This window comes from Eretmochelys imbricata, chromosome 8 (genome assembly GCF_965152235.1).
Source record: "Eretmochelys imbricata isolate rEreImb1 chromosome 8, rEreImb1.hap1, whole genome shotgun sequence".
Taxonomy (NCBI): Eukaryota; Metazoa; Chordata; order Testudines; family Cheloniidae; genus Eretmochelys; species Eretmochelys imbricata.
In genome coordinates, this window is record NC_135579.1 from 11,050,752 (window position 1) to 11,061,612 (window position 10,861).

Genomic DNA, 10,861 nt, shown 5'->3' on the forward strand with positions numbered 1-10,861 from the left:
TCACTCAGTGAGCTTTTTCATCCAATGGGTTAACTAGAGAAATCGCTATAGAAAATAGACTCTAAATGTCGCTTATATTTATACTAAATAGAAAATTGTAAGCTGTACACGACATGAAATGCTACAGGCATAAGTGACAGTTTTAGCTAAATTTCAAGAGAACCTGTATTCATATATTTGACATGTGAGTGTTCAAGTTACATGGATTAGCCAAAACAAGCAAGACTTCAGACACATTTAAGAGCTTGGTTTCATAAGTACTTAATTTTTATTTTATATGCCAATTGGAAATTTGGCTGTCATCCTCCATTAGGACTGAACGTAGGAACTATGGCACTTAACCCAGAATGTGGAGTATTTTTGTTTAAAGCTCTGTCTTCAGACTAAAGCTATTACATGAGCAATGTTTAGTTGGATCGTTATTAATGAGCAGGTATGAAATGTATCCATTGTTACAATACTTCTAAATTCCCTCACAGGAAAAAAACAGACAGGAATAATAAAGCTTTTACATTTTGTTCTAACAACATATAAGTTTCAACTGAGAGTAATATCAGCTGTAGCAGAGAGCCTAAAGACAAAAGCTTATTTTCCAGACAAAAGCTTATTCAGCTGCAATTTGAGAAAAACATAGCAAATCAAGGGTAAAAAGTCTTACAAGAAGGTGGTAATTATTATAGATACTAATATTAGAATCCCTGAAACTTTAAAGTTAGGGTTAAGTTTAAAAGTAACCCAAAGTTCTGAAGTTATGGTGATGGGTTATCATTCAAGAGAGCAACTACCATAGAGAAATGGGTTCCGATCTTTTAAAAATAAAGATCTGCAACAAATTACATAGCAAGGTTTCTAATTTGACTGCTGTCTTCACCAGGAAGAGGCTTTATTTTATTTTTAAATGAAAGCTTAGGTTTTCATTCATTTGACTTTAAAAGTACACTAGAGCCCAAGAGGCCATGTTGACATTGCTATTTTGGAAAGCTAGCTCTTCACTTGCAAAAATAATTGCCCCTGGCTCAGAAAAGTTTCTGTGCAGTATGATCTAATTAAATTTTATTTGAACTTTCTAGGGCTTTTTTTTTCCCCTTTTTTTTTTGGAAGGGGGTGAGGGGAAAAGATGAAAAGACATGTTATTAGAAGAAAGTCCAAAACATGAACCAGCAACTGCTTCCTCTCTCACCACAAATTCTTGTCTCTCTCAAATGAGAAGCGTTTGGGCAAAGAAATCTACCCACCAGCTATACATGTAAAATGTGAAGTTGGAAATGACCTTTGAGGATTTTAGGAGGAAGTGGGACAAAAGCAAGTCTATATCTTGTGGGAGCACCCTGTAACCCACATATTCCTCATTTTTATGTAATTGCGATATTGCATATAAAGCATGCCTTGTAAGGTATCATCAGGGGAAAGGTTATGATCGGCTGAAAGGCACTGTCCCATCTAAATATGTGTATCATCAATGCATATGAAATTATAAGAATTGCATTGTACGGTTTTCACTAAAATACGCTGTGGGTTTGGGAGCTGCCCAGATACGAGCTTTACAGACACAATGACAAGGGAAGTAACCAACAGCTGGGTGGGTGCTGCTGAACAGACATCACCAGCCATTGTCCAGCAAGGGAGTTACAACTCAGTGACTCACCTGCATGAGGCCACACTAGGGGAATTGCTCAACCTTGCCTATAGACTCAGCAATGCCCACCAGACATGCCTGGACTTGTATTCTCCAAGCACATGGGACTGAGGGTATAAAACAACACAGGGGCCTCATGCTTGGCCTTTCCTCCTGCCCCAACCCATGCTACAAGCAACAAGGACACTGGGAAGACTTAAGCAGAGGAGACCGGCCCAGATTTCAAGGGTGAAATCTATGTACTATGAACTGCAATATCCAGTGGGCTGAGAAAAACTGCTTAATCTAGATGTTGCCTAGTCTGATAGGGTTGAGGGTTTAGACTGCGTGCTTATATTTTATTTTCATTTGGTAACTAACTCTGACTTTTTGCCTGTCACTTAAAATCTATCTTTCGTAATCAATAGATTTCTTTAACTGTTTATCTTTAGCAGTGAGTTTGCTTGAAGTGTGTGGCAAATCTGCTCAAGTTTGCAAAGGCTGGTGTATGTCCACTTTCCATTGATGAAGTGGTGAACCAATTAATAAATGTGCACTGCTCATCTTAAGCAGTGCAAGATGGTATATTCCTGGAATACAGTGCTGGGAGGGATTTGGCTGGTGCCTTTCCGTGTGTGATTTATGAGTGGCTCTGGGAGCATTCATGCAATATAGCTGGGTGTGGGTCTCCACATGCTGTTGTACATTGAGTGATCACAGCACCTATAGGGTTTTGCTGCTGGTCACGAGCAAGGCATTGTGAGAGACAGCCCAGGCTGGAGAGATTCATGGGACACAGTGGTCCCACAGTCCCAAGCTGCACCCCGGGGATTCTGTCACAGCAAGTCTCAGCTATAGCTATGGCAAGACCACACCATATTACAGGTGGACATTTTTAAAGTTGTTTTTAGTTTAACCCTGATGTTTGATATTTCTGTACATTGTCCCAAACTGACATTGTTCTAACTGCCTTTTAATAGACTCCTTAATAGGGCTTGCTAAAAAACAAGAATTCTGTTTGGCAAAAAATTTTAACTTTTTATTTTTAATCCACAGCAGGACAAAACCAAGACCTTCCAAAAAGTTTTGCAAAAAATGGGAACAGCCACTAGCCCAGCAGTTATGGCACTCACCTGAGATATGGGAGATGTAGGTTGAGACAGGAAAGGGTACATCCCAAGGGAGTGCCTTAATTACTGGGCTACTGGCTATTCTGGGATGAGGGGGTTTCATCTTGACTAAAATTGTATCCTGCACAATTGTATCCTGTGAGAAAACATCCAGACAAGTTTTGTTGAAAAACAGTACATTTCCGGGAAATGTTGCAATTTTCCAACGAACACATTAGGTTGAAAAATTCTCCACCAGCTCTACTCCTCCAAGGTTTCTGAAGAGAAAACGGCACTGTTATTGGCTTTGTGTATAGTAACATCAGATCCTGACTTCTGATAGCCGAGAGAAACTGGAGCAAATGTCATTTTATTGTATTATCAAGTTTGAAAGCTGTGTTAAGGTATTAAAAATGCCCAAGATTTTTTCTACACCAGTTCTCATACTTTCATAGCTATCAGCTTGGTTTTGTATTTTTTTTCCAAAAATTTTTTCAATTGAGAAAGCCTTTGAAAATCATAGGCAGCTTGACGATAAGAAGCTTGGTGCCTGCCCACAGCAATTCCCTAAGCAGGAAGTGCTGACAAGATCAAGCAGTGCCATCACTACTGTTTCAGCTTTGTACTAACTAATCAAATAATGGGTCCCTCCTGTTGCTTTTGTGTGGACTGGCATAGCATGTAACTCTGTACATTACCTTGATAATAAATTCTCTGCTATTTCCTGTAAATTATTGGGTACCCTTGAGTATGATCAGAACTGCATAAATTCAGAGAGTAAAATGCTAATCAGGTCAAACTCTATGAAAGGCTCAGAGGAGTCTGTGTTGCGCTAAAGCAGTGGTTTTCAATCTTTCATTTGCAGACCCCTAAAAAATTTCAAAGGGAGGTGCAGACCCCTTTGGAAATCTTAGACATTGTCTATGGCTACCCATGGGTGCGTGGGCCACAGGTTGAAAACAACTGTGCTAAAGGATGCATGTTTCAGCTATATTCTAGATCTGCTTTCCCAGTATTAGCATTTATTTCTAGGTAAAGTTTGGTTCTAGGAAGCGCATTGGCTGCTGCTGGGAGTGGTGCGAGAAGCGCCAGGAGCTGGGAATCCTGGTGCCGCAGATCAGGTCTGAGGACAACACCATCATCACCCTGAGCACCAGGGGCATGCTGGAGAGGACCCTGAAGGCAGCCATCTACATCGCTATACATGGAAGCCCTGAAGCGTAAACCGGACCAGGGTAAAGCCTTCGAACTGACCAGCAAGTGGGACGCCAGCAACCACTTCCTCGCCGGGGGCGGCTTCACCCGTTTCGCCGACTGGCGGTTCATCCACCGCGCCCGGCTCAACTGCGTCCTGCTCAACGGAGCCGTCCGCCACAGGAACCGAGACAAGCGTTGCAGGAAGTGCGGCTGCTCCAACGAGACCCTGCCCCACGTCCTGTGCAGCTGCAGGCCCCACTCCAGAGCCTGGCAGCTGTGCCACAACGCCGTCCAGAACCGCCTAGTGAAAGCCATCGCACCGCGCCTGGGGGAGGTCGCCGTGAACTGCGCCATCCTTAGTACTGACAGCCCGTTGTGACCCGACAAGGTAGTCACCGACGAGGCCCAGAAAAAGATCATCCTCGTCGACATCAGTGTCCCCTTCGAGAACAGGACCCCGGCCTTCCGAGAAGCCCGAGCTTGGAAGCTGGAAAAATACGCCCCCCTGGCCGACACCCTCAGAGCGAAGGGCTACGAGGTGCAGATGGATGCCCTGATCGTCGGAGCCCTGGGGACCCCTGCAACGAGCGTGTGCTGTGGACCTGTGGGATCGGTCGACGCTACGCACAGCTCATGCAGCACCTCATGGTCTCGGACGCCATCCGATGGTCCAGGGACATCTACATCGAACACATCACCAGCCACCGACAGTACCAGGAGGCGTGAGCCGGTACAACATCATGCATCCACTATGGGAAAGGGACTGAGAGGCCTTTTCCATTGGACCGTATGAACTGGAACCATGAACTCAGTGAACATTAAATCCCACCAAATGAGGGTAGATCCATCCCCATCATCATATCCGCTCATTATACTCCACACCTGAACATAGCCATTATATGGACAACATAGTCCCATATCTCAAGGTCTGTTCATTGACTGGTTAAACTTTTACCCCCAATCAGGGAGATTGCAGATTATGTATTCCTTACACCACCAGCTCCTAACTGAATTTCGCACCTCTTGATAATCTGTACCTCATTCCCTAATAACCAGAAACTTCTATGCTTGAACTCTGTACCGTTTCCTTTTTATTTCAACTATCTTAATAAAATGATTAAACTGGCATGTTTTCAAAAAATCAAACATTTGAAAACTTGTTTCTTTGACTTCATTAAAGTTATCCCAACCTCCTCCACCCCTCTGTATTTGCTGAATAGAGCTCACAGGAAGCATTCAGGATCTTTGCAATCCAACTCTCCCGTCCACAACCAAATTAACACAGCAAAAAAATGTTATGTTGCAGGTATCTTTGGGTATATTCTACAAAAGCTTTAACTTTTCCCTTAACTTGTCCTCCCCTCACCACTCCAAGTGTTACCCTAAAACCCTAAACTCTAATTACTCTTTGCTCTAGTTACCAAGATAATGTGGAAGTTAGAACAAGAATGTTAACTTCTCCCCTGCTTTAAAAAGTTTGTAAAAACAGGTCAAACTATAATGAAGGCAGTTGCTCTGATCCTAAAAACACTGACATTAAGTTTTATTGAAATATTTAAGGAAACCGTTTCAAAAGGAATATTCTCAGTTTTCTTCTTCGCATGAGGAAGCTGTCAGTCACTACTTTCAAGTTCTACAGGGCTTAGACAGGATGCTGGGGTTGTTTAAGACTGTTATGCTAGCCATGCGTATATTCAAAAAATTACTTGCCAGAATCTCATTAAATAGGTGGTACAGCTAAGATTTTATGGATGGCAAACAACTGTTGTCAAATTGCTGGTATTCGTTGTCCACAGTATGGTGGGTGATATACAAAACTACATTGTACATATAAGCCAATATTGTTATTGTGATGTACCTTAATATGTTTTAATAAACTGACCTCACAATCCAGCTGACAAAAGAATTCTCAAATACATTAAGTTTTTAATTAAAATCTTTAAAAAAAAAAATACAAAAAAAAATACAAACCAACCCTACATTATAGCCTCAAGTGTTCCAGGCAAACTGCCTATGGAATGAAATTCCCTGTTCTCACTTCAATAAGGAGCAATACCTAGATAACTAAACACACCAATAGTGACAATTACAAGAATAATTAAGAGTTTATGGGTCATTATATCCTGTAGGACTTTCAAATTATACTTTTTAAAACATACCTATATAGACATACATTTATAAGTACTGGGAGGCATCCGCTGAATTATATTTAGAGCAAAACAGGGAAAAAAGCCATTCTGAATGGGAATTTTTCATGTTTATTCAAATATGGGCAGCAGTATGCAAAAAAATATTTTTAAAAACATAACAAAACCTAATCATTTTAAAGATAAAGTTAACAAAATGAAGATAACAGAGTTAAATGAAAAAACCATGTTTCCTACCGTGTAAAATGAAAAAAACATGTTTCCTACCATGTAAACAGAAGCATAAAGGTTATGCTAGCAATAAGCATAAAAGTAGATTTCTGGAGCAGCATAAGAAAGCACAGTTACAATGTAACACAATAGTTTAGTCTATCAATTTGAATTCAAAATGGGTTTCCTCCGTAAGGAAAAACTTCATGACTACAAAATAAATAAATAAATAAACACACACAAACTAACTTTTCTTTGAGGCAAAAAAAAATGTAAAATGGCTTGTACTTATTGAAAACTGCTACCTAATCACTGTTTGGGAAACTAAAACATTAGTTTTCAGAGTATTTCAAGCTAGGAAAATCTTGACACATTTACACTTGGGTTTGCCAGCCCTAGACTACAAGAGTATTTGCCCAACAGGTACACTGTACAACTTTTACATTGTAATACTGTGGAAAAAAACCCCAATAGCTTCAGGCAAAACATCAAGAATTCCAAGGTTTCCTTTTAGAAATCCTATACCAATCGCAACATGTAAGCTGCTCAATTATTTTGACTAACCAGCCATTTTTATCTGTTCAGTCATACCAAAAAGTTACATATTGGTTCTACAGGATATCTCGTAACCCAATGTTGCCCCTTCATGTACAATTAAATGAATTTAATACTCATGAAAAGTTCTGGATTGACAGCTTGTAAGGCTAAAGTCCTCTGTCCAAACTTTCACTTCACTCTGTCATGCCCCAGCAGCTTTATGAGCCAGCCAAAACAGTAGTTCAGTATATGCCTATAATCTATATGCATATAGGTGTTCTATCTTTAGGCTCTCTGCTGGTGTTACCAACAAGGCTAACAATTAATTGCTGGTGGCTAGTGAGATACAGAATCATGCCCACCAAACAAAGATTTAAGTTTTACTTTATTTTACATAGGGCAAAATTGCTTTCATAAAATGGTAACAGAGTCTGAGCAGGGCTAGGTTTGATCTCCTATTTCCAAGACCCCAACCCATCCAGTTTCTCTGTACCTGTTAACAATGTAATTAAACAGCAACTGCACTCACAGGTATACTGTGATCAGTGCTTCCATCTTTGCCATCACAGAATTTAAACATTTAGTGTCAAGCAGTTCTCAGCCAGCCTATCCTTGCATAGATGTGTGAACGGTGATACTCCGACACAAATAAAACTAAACAGAACTAAATATATCATGACTCTGCACCACACAAAACTAGAAAGCTTTTACAGAGTCCTAGTATTTATGATAAGCACCACTTAAACTGCAAGCGCAGCACTTCGCAAGCCTGCCTCTGCAGAAGAAAATGTAGGAGCAAAGCAATAGGATATGAACACTTCAGGAATGGAGGTTGTTCCAAACTCTGAAATGTTCGTAACTCTGAACAAAACATTATAGTTGTTCTTTCAAAACTTTACAACTGAACATTGACTTAATTTAGCTTTGAAACTCTACTATGAAGAAAAATGCTGCTTTCCTTTTTAGTACAGGTTGAACTTCTCTAATCCGGCACTCCCTGGTCTGGAAACATGTGTGGTCCAGCATAGGTGCTAAGTGGGTGCTCCAGGGCTAGAGCACCCAGGGGGAAAATTAGTGAATGCGGAGCATCCACCAGCACCAAGCTCCCCCCGACTCCTCATACACAGGCAGCCCTGTGCTTACCAACTCTTCCTCCCTCCCAGCGCTTCCGGAGCACCACGAACAGCTGATTTGCGACATTAAAACTCTGGGAGGGAGGAGGGAAGACCTGGGGCCAGCAGCAGGGACCCTGGGTGAGGGGCTGGCTTCGGAGCCCCCAGGTGGGGGGCTGGTAGCCAGGACCCCAGGTGGCAGTGGGGCCCCCAGGCGGGGGGCCACAGTAGGCACAAAGCCTGGAGGTGCTGCAGCACTCCCTGGACCGCTGCTTCATTCACCTATGGAGACCCGCTGGCATTCTGCATTGACTTCCTGTGATTCGGCGAATTCTCTGGTTCGGCACTGGTCAGATCCTGAAGGTGCTGGACTAGAAAGGTTGAACCTGTATTTTACGTTTTACACAATGTACTATTCTGTATTTGCTCTTTCTGGTTTTTTCTGGTGCATCTCTGCCGCTGCCTGATTGCATATTTCCGGTTCCAAATGAGGTGTCTGGTTGACTGGTCACTTCATAAGTCTGATGTTCGTAACTCTGAGGTTCTACTGTATTGCTAAGATTATAGTACTGATGCACATATAGCCAGTCTGGCCACATTAAGAACTAGTTCTGTCTTGTGCACACCCATGCAGCCATTCCTGAATCATTTACTTAGTTTCAGCTAGGCACATACACGAGCGTAGATGAAGCCAATAAAAAAAAAAAAAAAAAAAAGGCCAAGCTTGGATGCAGTGAAATCTTTTAGAGGCACTGCAACTGAGATTTTACTCTTTTAACCTGATGTGTCATGCCATTAATCATAAAAATTATTCTAGAAAAGATACCACAGTGTTAAATATATGCAGAGTTACAAACTTGCGAAGAAAACTCAAATATGGGTGTAGGAAAATGTTCATTTTGACTCTGGAAGGCCTGATCTTGTGGGTAACAGCTGAATTTGTTGCTCTTTCAATAAAACCATTGTTGGCTACAGTTCAAAGGAATACATAGTGGTCCAGAAGATAAATGACAAAGTAATGTTACTCCTCTTTTTCATGAAAATGTTTTATTTTTAAAATGCTGGAGAAAGTGTTTAAGATCAAGTACAAATACTTATTCCTGTACAAGACAGCATTATAGATCTGTGAACGTTATCAGTTTAGCTTTATTCCTTTAAGGCATTTCATAAGAAACAGAATTTATCATGATATGTAAACAATTTTGTTCCTTTAAAAAGATTTACTTATGTACTATGTGATACAGGGATTACCACATTTAAGCACAAACTTTGTCATTCAATAAAAGGACACAAGAAGAACTTAAGTGATCAATACCCTTGGGCTCCAGTAGCTAACTACAAAGCATCCTTTAATAAGTACTTGAGTTTTAGGACCAGACTTCAAAGAGAAACTGCTGAGCTTCAGTTCATTTGCAAATTTGACACCATCAGCTCAGGATTAAACAAAGACTATGAATGGCTAGCCAACTACAAAAGCAGTTTCTCCTTCCTTGGTGTTCACACCTCAACTGCTGGAAGAGGGCCTCATCTTCCCTGATTGAACTAACCTCCTTATCCCTGGCCCAAGTCTTGCTTGCATATTTACACCTGCCTCTGGAAATCTCCACTACATGTATCCGATGAAGTGGGTATTTACTCACAAAAGCTTATGCTCCAATACGTCTGTTAGTCTATAAGGTGCCACAGGACTCTGTCGCTTTTACAGACGTGGACTAACATGGCTACCCTTCTTATATTTGAGTTTTAGAGTTTTCAGCCTACCTCCCAAACATTTTATCTGGGTGGGTAAATAACGTGTGTTTGCGATAGGGGAAGGGAAATAGTTATTATATACAAAAGGCCCTGCACTCTGCACATAAAAACTTTAGAATTAAAAGAGTCTGGCCATAATTCACTTCACCTAGTATTCTCCACAATACATTTCTTTCCCGCATTTTCTTAGGAAAAGACATTACCCATAGATTCCCCCTTTTTTATTTAGTGTTTGTATTGACAGCCTGGGCATCAAAAGTCCTCCAATTAGTGACACAACAAATACAGCAGGCAGCTGCAGTACAAGCCTTTTCACAGCCTTACACCAGCGCACTTCAACCGCGACCCTGAAGGATTTCCTATGTGGTTGAAAGGGCAATTTAATCTCCATCAAAAAGAACAGCCTCTCTGGCCTCCCTGGCCACTCAGTAAAAGATTTAAGGGTGACAATTTTGCAACAGAAAAGCTTCAAAAACAGACTCCAAGGAGAAACTGCTGAGCTTGAATTAATATGCAAACTAGATACCATTAACTTGGGTTTGAATAGAGACTGGGAGTGGCTGGGTCATTACACATATTGAATCTATTTCCTTAAGTTAAGTATCCTCACACCTTCTTGTCAACTGTCTAAATGGGCTATCTTGATCATACTACAAAAGTTTTTTTTTTTCCCCTCCTGCTGATAATAGCTCATCTTAATTAGCCTCTTACAGTTCGTATGGCAACTTCCACCATCTCTGTATGTGTGTGTGTATATATATATCTTCTAACTTTCTAATTTTCCATTCTACGCATCTGATGAAGTGGGCGGTAGACCACGAAAGCTTATGCTCTAATAAATTTGTTAGTCTCTAAGGTGCCACAAGTGCTCCTGTTCTTTTTGCGGATACAGACTAACACAGCTGCTCCTCTGAAACCTTTAATCTCCATCTACATGCAATCGTTAGCTTCTCTGCTAAGAATGTCAACTGTAGGCCTAGACTATGTGAGGGGAAACTCATTCATCAGGATTGGGATGAAGACCACCATTTCACACAGGACATAAGTCTTTACAGTCATGATTTTTGATAATTATCTACCACATCTGCATTTGATCTAGAAATAAAACGCTCTGCACTCAATTACCATTTGCTAAGCCATTCAGTCTTCAAAACAGTATGAGAAAGAGAGATTAATCAAATC